We start from the raw sequence: 7,125 nt of genomic DNA, 5'->3' as shown, positions 1-7,125 counted from the left end.
GCAGCCAGTTAACCATGGATTTGCATTTAAGGTTGAATACAAAATGTCTTCACATTCTAAGTTGGGCCTCATTTTCTGGCACTTAAAACCTTGATAAGATAATTGTATGGCAACTAATGGCTATTAACTATTACATTTGGTAAAGGTTTGAAAGTATATGAATAGTGTAGTTTACAGTTAAGTAGAATAGTATTGTTTATGTTAGTCAACTTTCCAGTGTAGAGGCACATCTTTATTTCAGTTAAAGGTAGGGTAGGTAAGAATCATGGTAAGAATGGAGAAACCAGCTCGAGTGCGCTAGAATTTGAAAGTACACAGCCGAAAGAAATCCGCCCCTTCCTTCAGACTTCCTTACAGAGCCCCTCCTCCAACACACACGAACGCGCACATGACCAATGAGGGCACGAGATAAATTTGTGCACAGATGGAAGGCTGACAGGCAGGTAGGCCATCCAGTTATTTTAGCCGGGCCGGCTAAAATGATTGGTCGTGCTTTTTACAGTACTACGGCTTCCACAGATGACATTTTTTTTAAATGTATTTAGATTGTCAAAGCATTTAATATATTCATTGCTATCGGAATGTTAAGAGCATTCCATGGAATATAACAAAAAGTGTTTCTGAAGTGAATTACCTACCCTACCTTTAACTACCAGTTCTGTTTAAATGCTTACGACTAAAACAATTTGGGTTAGGTAATAGCCATACAGTCTATGGTAATAGCCCGGATTAACTACAATTTAGGTTTTGACCAGACCAGAAATGGCATGTTAGCAAACGGAGCATTTCAACAGCTAACATGTTGGTATACTGTAAGTAAGCTACAGCAGTTAAGCAGCTACAATTGTTGGATAATAATGAACTTTGTTAGCAAAAAAGTGGGTTCAGGTTTTTTGTGTTTTTGTTTTGAGGCTGGCTAACAATTTAATTGCTAACAGTTTGTTTCAGGTTAGCTAACGTCATGTTCAACAGTTCATTCAATCTGGTACAGGTTAGCTAGCAGTCGATGTTAGCAGTTTAAACAGTGTGCAGTTTAGAATCACATTTTAATGGCAGTGTTTTTTGTCTGTTCAGTGAGCAGCTAATACGAAGTTCAGGTTTATTTAAAAGTTAAGTTTAACAACCCATACAGTTCAGTTAGTTAGCTGAAAGTTCGATTTAGCCATTCAAATCAGTTGCGATTCAACCAATAATACACCTGTTAGGTTCCAGGCTAAAACGAATCGAGTTACAATGAACCGGCTTCGTGGAATTTAAGGTAAGTCCTTATTTTTGTAATGGCACAGTAAATCGTTATTTTTAAATCTAACTTTCAATTTGCATTAAGATAGGTGTAGGCAAGGGTGTAACTTTGGTTTGAGAAGTGGGGGGACACAAAACAGGGGGTCCTCCACAATGAAACATTTTCTCAATTTAATTCCATTTCCTGCCTTTCTACAAATATATATTAGGGACTATAGTGTTAACAAATCCAAGAAAAATGTGTAGTGTATATAATGAGTGTGCACACTTATCTAGTATCCTATCCATGTGAGCCTGTTTTATTTGTGATGACCTCACATCCTCTAGGGGGGTCTGGGGCATGCACCCCCGGGAAGATTTGTTTCTTTAAATTGAAGTTGAATGCATCAATCTGGTGCACAAATTAAGATATTTATGGATACAGCTCTCAACTCATATGAAACACAACTGTATAGCTATTTCAATAATCAAAAAACCATTAGAATATGCTCACAACCAATAACAAATCATTGATAAACTCCTCTCCTATCTTTATCTTACCTAGTCTGCATTCTTTCTTTTTATTTATGCATATTTGACAAATCACTCCCCTTTCAAACTATGTTTTTTATTTTGTACTGACCTATAGTTCACATTGGAAGGATTTCTTAACTTATTTTATATACAACTAATATTAGATGGAAATATTTGTTTACATAGCTGACCAAACTGAGATAACTTAGACTAAAGTTTACAACCTAATCACTCAGAGTCCTTTACCTCCCTGAGCTGACGTTATCTCTCTCAGTCCGACAGGAGAGGACTCTCCCCCTCCTTATTGTTGAAACAGCTTCTAATCTCCGTTAGCTCCAAGCTAGCACCAAATGCTAACAACAAGCCACGTAACTCTCAGTCTCTCTCTCTGTCTCTCTCTATTTCTCTCTCTCTCTCTCTCTCTCAGTCTCTCAGTCTCTCAAAGTCCGACAGGAAAGAGCTCTCCCTCTCCTTATTGTTGAAACAGCTACTAATCTCCGTTAGCTCCGAGCTAGCACCAAATGCTAACAACAACCCTCGTAACTCTCTATGTCTCTCTCTTTCTGTCTCTCTCTCTTTCTATCTCTCTCTAGCAAGATGCACTCGTGCCACACACACAAAGACGCTCCTCCGTGACGATGACCGCTTGCGTAAAAAATAATAATAAACACATTTAAAAAGTGGGGGGGGACACAAATGGGATTTTGAAAAGTGGGGGGGACATGTCCCCCCTTTCCCCAGTGGAAATTACGCCCATGGGTGTAGGGTATTTTATTTAAAGAGCAACTTGCAGGTTTTTTTTTTTTACTATATTTATGCTTAAACTTACCTGAAAATTACAATTAAAAATGTTAATGCAGGATTTGATATGTTTTACAAGACTTAAGGGCAGGAATTCAGAGGAAAAGGAGCCATTTTGAGCTAAAAACTGCTTTTTTTTAACATACGTCAAACGCGTCATATTACGTCACATGGGGGAGCAACTTTCTCTGACTCGTTCTCTGCCCAATCCGTGGTCGTAGTTTGTAGTTGGTTTGAGCGGTTGTGATTTAGTGAGCTGGTATTTTTTGGGTAATTTTACATTGCATTTCACCATTTGTAATCATGGTGAGCTTGTGTTTGTGCAGTTTGCACAAACTCAGGCTTGTCAGGACATCGAGTCCACAGTTTCCCTCACGGGAAAAGGACTGGAGCTAGCGTTCGTTCCTGGGTGCGTTGTGTATCCACCTCCCTGCAGCACACACTCTCCATAGCTTTATCAGGAAACCGTATTACATCTCTCTCTCTCTCCCCTCCGGTACACGGCACCGTAAGACGTAGTGTGGAGATGCATTAGGTAACGCTGTGGTGGCTGTACTGCTCCAGCCGTCTCCTTTGTGTTTGTTTGTTTCCCCCTGTCTGTGTTGTTTGTGTGTGCGTGGTGGCTGTCACTCCTGGCTCCCGGCTCAACCTCCACTCACCTGCTGCAATCAGCTGTGCACCCTCCCCGACTACACACCTGCTTTCCATCAAGCCATTTACAATGGCATATCAACGGAGCCTCCACAACCTTTCTCCGCCAGATCGTCAAGTATCAGCTGTATCTCGCGTCTCCCCTCCGGTACACAGCACCGTAGTGTGGAGTTGCATTAGGTAACGCGAGATACGGCTGATACTTGCGCATTAGTTTCTGTTATGGATCAGTATCAACAGTCCTGCCAGTAACGTTACTATATTATCAATACTACTTTAGTTATAGCCTGATATATGATTGCTAACTTTACAATGTTGTGATGTGACTGACGTTAGCTAATATTACTGTAGCTAACGCCGGTCACTCACCAAGACAGCTGCTCTGTTCTCCACTGGTTCTCCTCACACCAAAGCTCCATTTCTCTCCGATGGCCGTTATTTTTTCTAATCCTTGGCTGCTCCTGGTCTCTTGGACGCATAGCAGGCTCATAATTATAATCATATGCATTCGAATATATATTTTCAACCTCTTCTGTGTCAAAACTAGCATTGTGATCCATGTTTATTCATATGTTAGACCAGCCGCTCTCCCCCATGTTACGTCACACGCGGGAGGTCACGTGCGGAGGCTTTTTTATGCGGAAGTGAAAATGTCTTACTAAAACGACGCCAGATGTCACTGTAGTATATATTTCTGTATATTTATTTGAAAATCTAGTGTATTCATCATTTTCCTACACATTTATTCACTGGTGTCTCTAACCTGCAAGTTGCTCTTTAATTCAATTTATTTACAGTAGTTGGGACAAAAAAAATTCAGACAGTATCATAGAGTAAATGAAGACTTTACACGTAGTTTCAAAACTTTAAAGGATAACAATCCTAATCCTAATATTGAGCATGAAATGATTGTTTTTATATTCTTAACAGCTATTCAACTATTTATTTCTCAATTTGGTTTAAGACCACTTGCCCTTGTCCGTCACTCCATCATTTGAGAACCACTGGTAAGTCAAAACATAAAAGTATTTTTTATTCTTGCACTGTCAGGATATACTGTTAAATCCACTTAATCTCCTCCTGATAAACAATTGAAGCAGAAAAGACACCAGGGAACACCAGAGGGATGTGACACTGATAGTAAATCCTTTCTCACTTCCTCTTATCTTTCATGTTTTTTTCTTGTCTGTTTGCCTGTTTTCCAGCTCAGAATGCTGATCGGAGGCATTTGTTGAGGTTGAGATAGTCACCGGGACAGGGGGCCGAGACCTCTGGCTCTGGAGGGTCCCTCTCTCTTTCTGTCTTTACTCCTTGATTCATGTTTTCCTGACTTTTTCCTGAGGTGTGTGTGTGTGTGTGTGTGTGTGTGTGTGTGTGTGTGTGTGTGTGTGTGTGTGTGTGTGTGTGTGTGTGTGTGTGTGTGTGTGTGTGTGTGTGTGTGTGTGTGTGTGTGTGTGTGTGTGTGTGTGTGTGTGTGTGTGTGTGTGTGTGTGTGTGTGTGTGTGTGTGTGTGTGTGTGTGTGTGTGTGTGTGTGTGTGTGTGTGTGTGTGTGTGTGTGTGTGTGTGTGTGCCATTATGCAACAATTAAAGATAACACATTTGGTGTCCTTCACACGATGTTTTAATGTCCTTTTGCATCTAATCAGGCAGTTTCAAGGCATCGTAGATGTGTGACCGCGTCACAGAAGTCAAAACAAATAATATCAGCCTGTCAGCAGCACGCAAGGACAGATATTATCTCAAGCTACTTAATAAACATACATGTAAGTGATATTATTTTTGCGAGGATGAAACTGCTTTACAGTCTTGTTCTGTAATGGAAGATATGAGAAAATAATTGGGGCACTCTGTGATGCCTTGTGTGGAACAACAGTGACCTGTCAAGATTTTACCTCTTTTAAAGTGGCAATAGTTAACTTATTGGCTTTAACTTGAGACATCATTATAAGGTATATGTTAATTGGACAGTGTAATGTTTATGAACCATTGGCATTAAGGTTTGATCCCTATTAACAGCTGCGGCGCTAGCAATATTATAAATTCTAGGTCGGGAAAAATTGAAAATGTATCCATTGCTGTTTAATAGACAGTCTCGTGTTACTGTGGCTTTATCGACGCAATGTTGTTCTGTCTTTAATTTCACTACTTTGTTCAAGACTGATTGGCTTAAAATAACAGGGTCAGGATTAGAGTTATAACTGTATCCAACCCTAAGCCCCATGTGCAGGGTTCGACCTTTTGCCAGTGTCTCCCCCTTTCAACATCACACTGGAGTTCTTGGTGAGTTTTAAGATCAGTCAGTCTGCAACACAAAGGCCTATGCACATTCAGTGCAAACTATAGCAGATAATATAAAGTTGACACAAATTGGCTGTGTATGATGTAAATAAACACAGACTGCAAAAAAAAGTAACTTGCTCAAAGAAATCTGCATTGCTTTTAACATTTTAATCACAAGCTCAATATGCACTGTAAATTGTCACCCTCACTGAACTTATTTAATTGTATGTTTTGCATTTTCACTGGTAGATTATGTGGCTGTAAGGTTGCAGGTTAAACTCTCCCACCGGTGAGCAAGGCAGTAAAAACCTCGGAGGACTGCTGCCGTTTCTTGTCTGCACGCTTCCTGCTATTGTTCTGTCTATTGGCAGTTTGACCTTTGACCCTCTCTCTGGTCAGTCTCACCTCTCTGTGTCTGTCATCTGTTCGTAAAGTCAAACTAAATTAAAACAGGAAAAGAAACTCAGCTTTTTCATTTTTTCCTTTTCTTTCTGAGAAGCAGACGAGGAGTTGTGTCAGCTGACAAGGAAATCCGTCCAAATTGCTCCGCTCCGCTGGGACGACCAGGAGGGGAAATCCGCCCAAAACTTCCTGTCAGGAAGAGAAAGGTTTTCTCACAATCTCTCTCTTTCTCTCTTTCTTCTCAAACAGACCTCATAGTTAGTGGCCAGAATATAAAAATTAGCTGCGATTGCAACTACTTAAAACATTTGTCCATCAATATATCTTCTTATTTTCAATCACCTCCAGAAACTGTTTCTGTCCTTGAACAACCTGTTGTAAAAGCAAAACAAAACAAAATGAGTACGATTTAGTAGAAACACCACAAGGTTATAATAAATCCCAAAAATATCTAACAAATCAAATCAAGCCTCTCTAGAATAAGCCCAAGAACATGCCCAATACAAAAAATAGTTTATCTCACAATAATGAGTGTTTAAAGCCAAAGGTCAGCATTTTTTTTAAGAATGTTTTTTATCTGGCAGTTTCAGGTTCATTCTTTCCGTCAAAAATTATTCAATGACAATTTGTTTTGTTATATATTATATTTTGTATCACTATTGAAAGTAAAGTATGGTTTACTGAGTACTTCCATAGTTTTTGCAAAGTTTTGGGTTAAAAAATATTTGAAGAATTTACTAAAGCTGTAGAGGGACACTTGATGCCCAAATAGTTTCAAACAGTGCAATCATCATTCAACAATAAATGTGACAGTGACAAAGTAAAAAAATATTAGTGTTTGATAATAACTAAAAATAATAATGACTAACATTAGTCAGGCTGATTGACATGGATAACGGGCACATCAACAGACAAGGAGCACTCTTCCCCTGTCAAGTAAAACTAATTTATATTATTGTTCCAATTATTTATTTTATTTTATTATTTTTAGAATAAAATAGTGTTTTTTTATGGCAATAATAAACGAAATATTCTATAATAACACTGTTAATAGAGCCATTCTACATAATGAGTTATTTATTCTTTTGAAACTTTATGTACAATTTCCTGATATTCTTTTACTTAAGTAACATTTCTTAATTCAGGACTTTTACATATAATGCATTATTTTTTAGACTATGGTATTCCTACTTTTTCTCAAGTAAAGGGTCTTTAACCACGTCTGATCCTTATTA

General features: G+C 38.8%; 1 protein-coding gene across 5 annotated transcripts in view; it reads left to right on the top strand.

Annotated features, from left to right (window-relative positions):
- The first annotated feature begins 4,895 nt into the window (after positions 1-4,895).
- stab1 (stabilin 1) overlaps positions 4,896-7,125 on the top strand; it is a 161,778-nt gene continuing 159,548 nt past the window's right edge. For 3 of the 5 annotated variants that reach the window (XM_079682470.1, XM_079682471.1, XM_079682472.1), the window contains exons 1-2: positions 4,898-5,882; positions 5,988-6,096. The gene's annotated coding sequence lies outside the window, so the exon portion shown is untranslated. Of the gene's footprint in view, positions 5,883-5,987; positions 6,097-7,125 lie in introns of all 5 variants that reach the window. The other 2 variants (XM_079682473.1, XM_079682469.1) reach the window with 2 other exon arrangements.

This window comes from Notothenia rossii (assembly GCF_949606895.1).
Source record: "Notothenia rossii genome assembly, chromosome: 5".
NCBI classification, from domain to species: Eukaryota; Metazoa; Chordata; class Actinopteri; order Perciformes; family Nototheniidae; genus Notothenia; species Notothenia rossii.
Note: the sequence above shows the minus strand (reverse complement) of the source record. Positions and strands in the feature narration are given on the sequence as shown.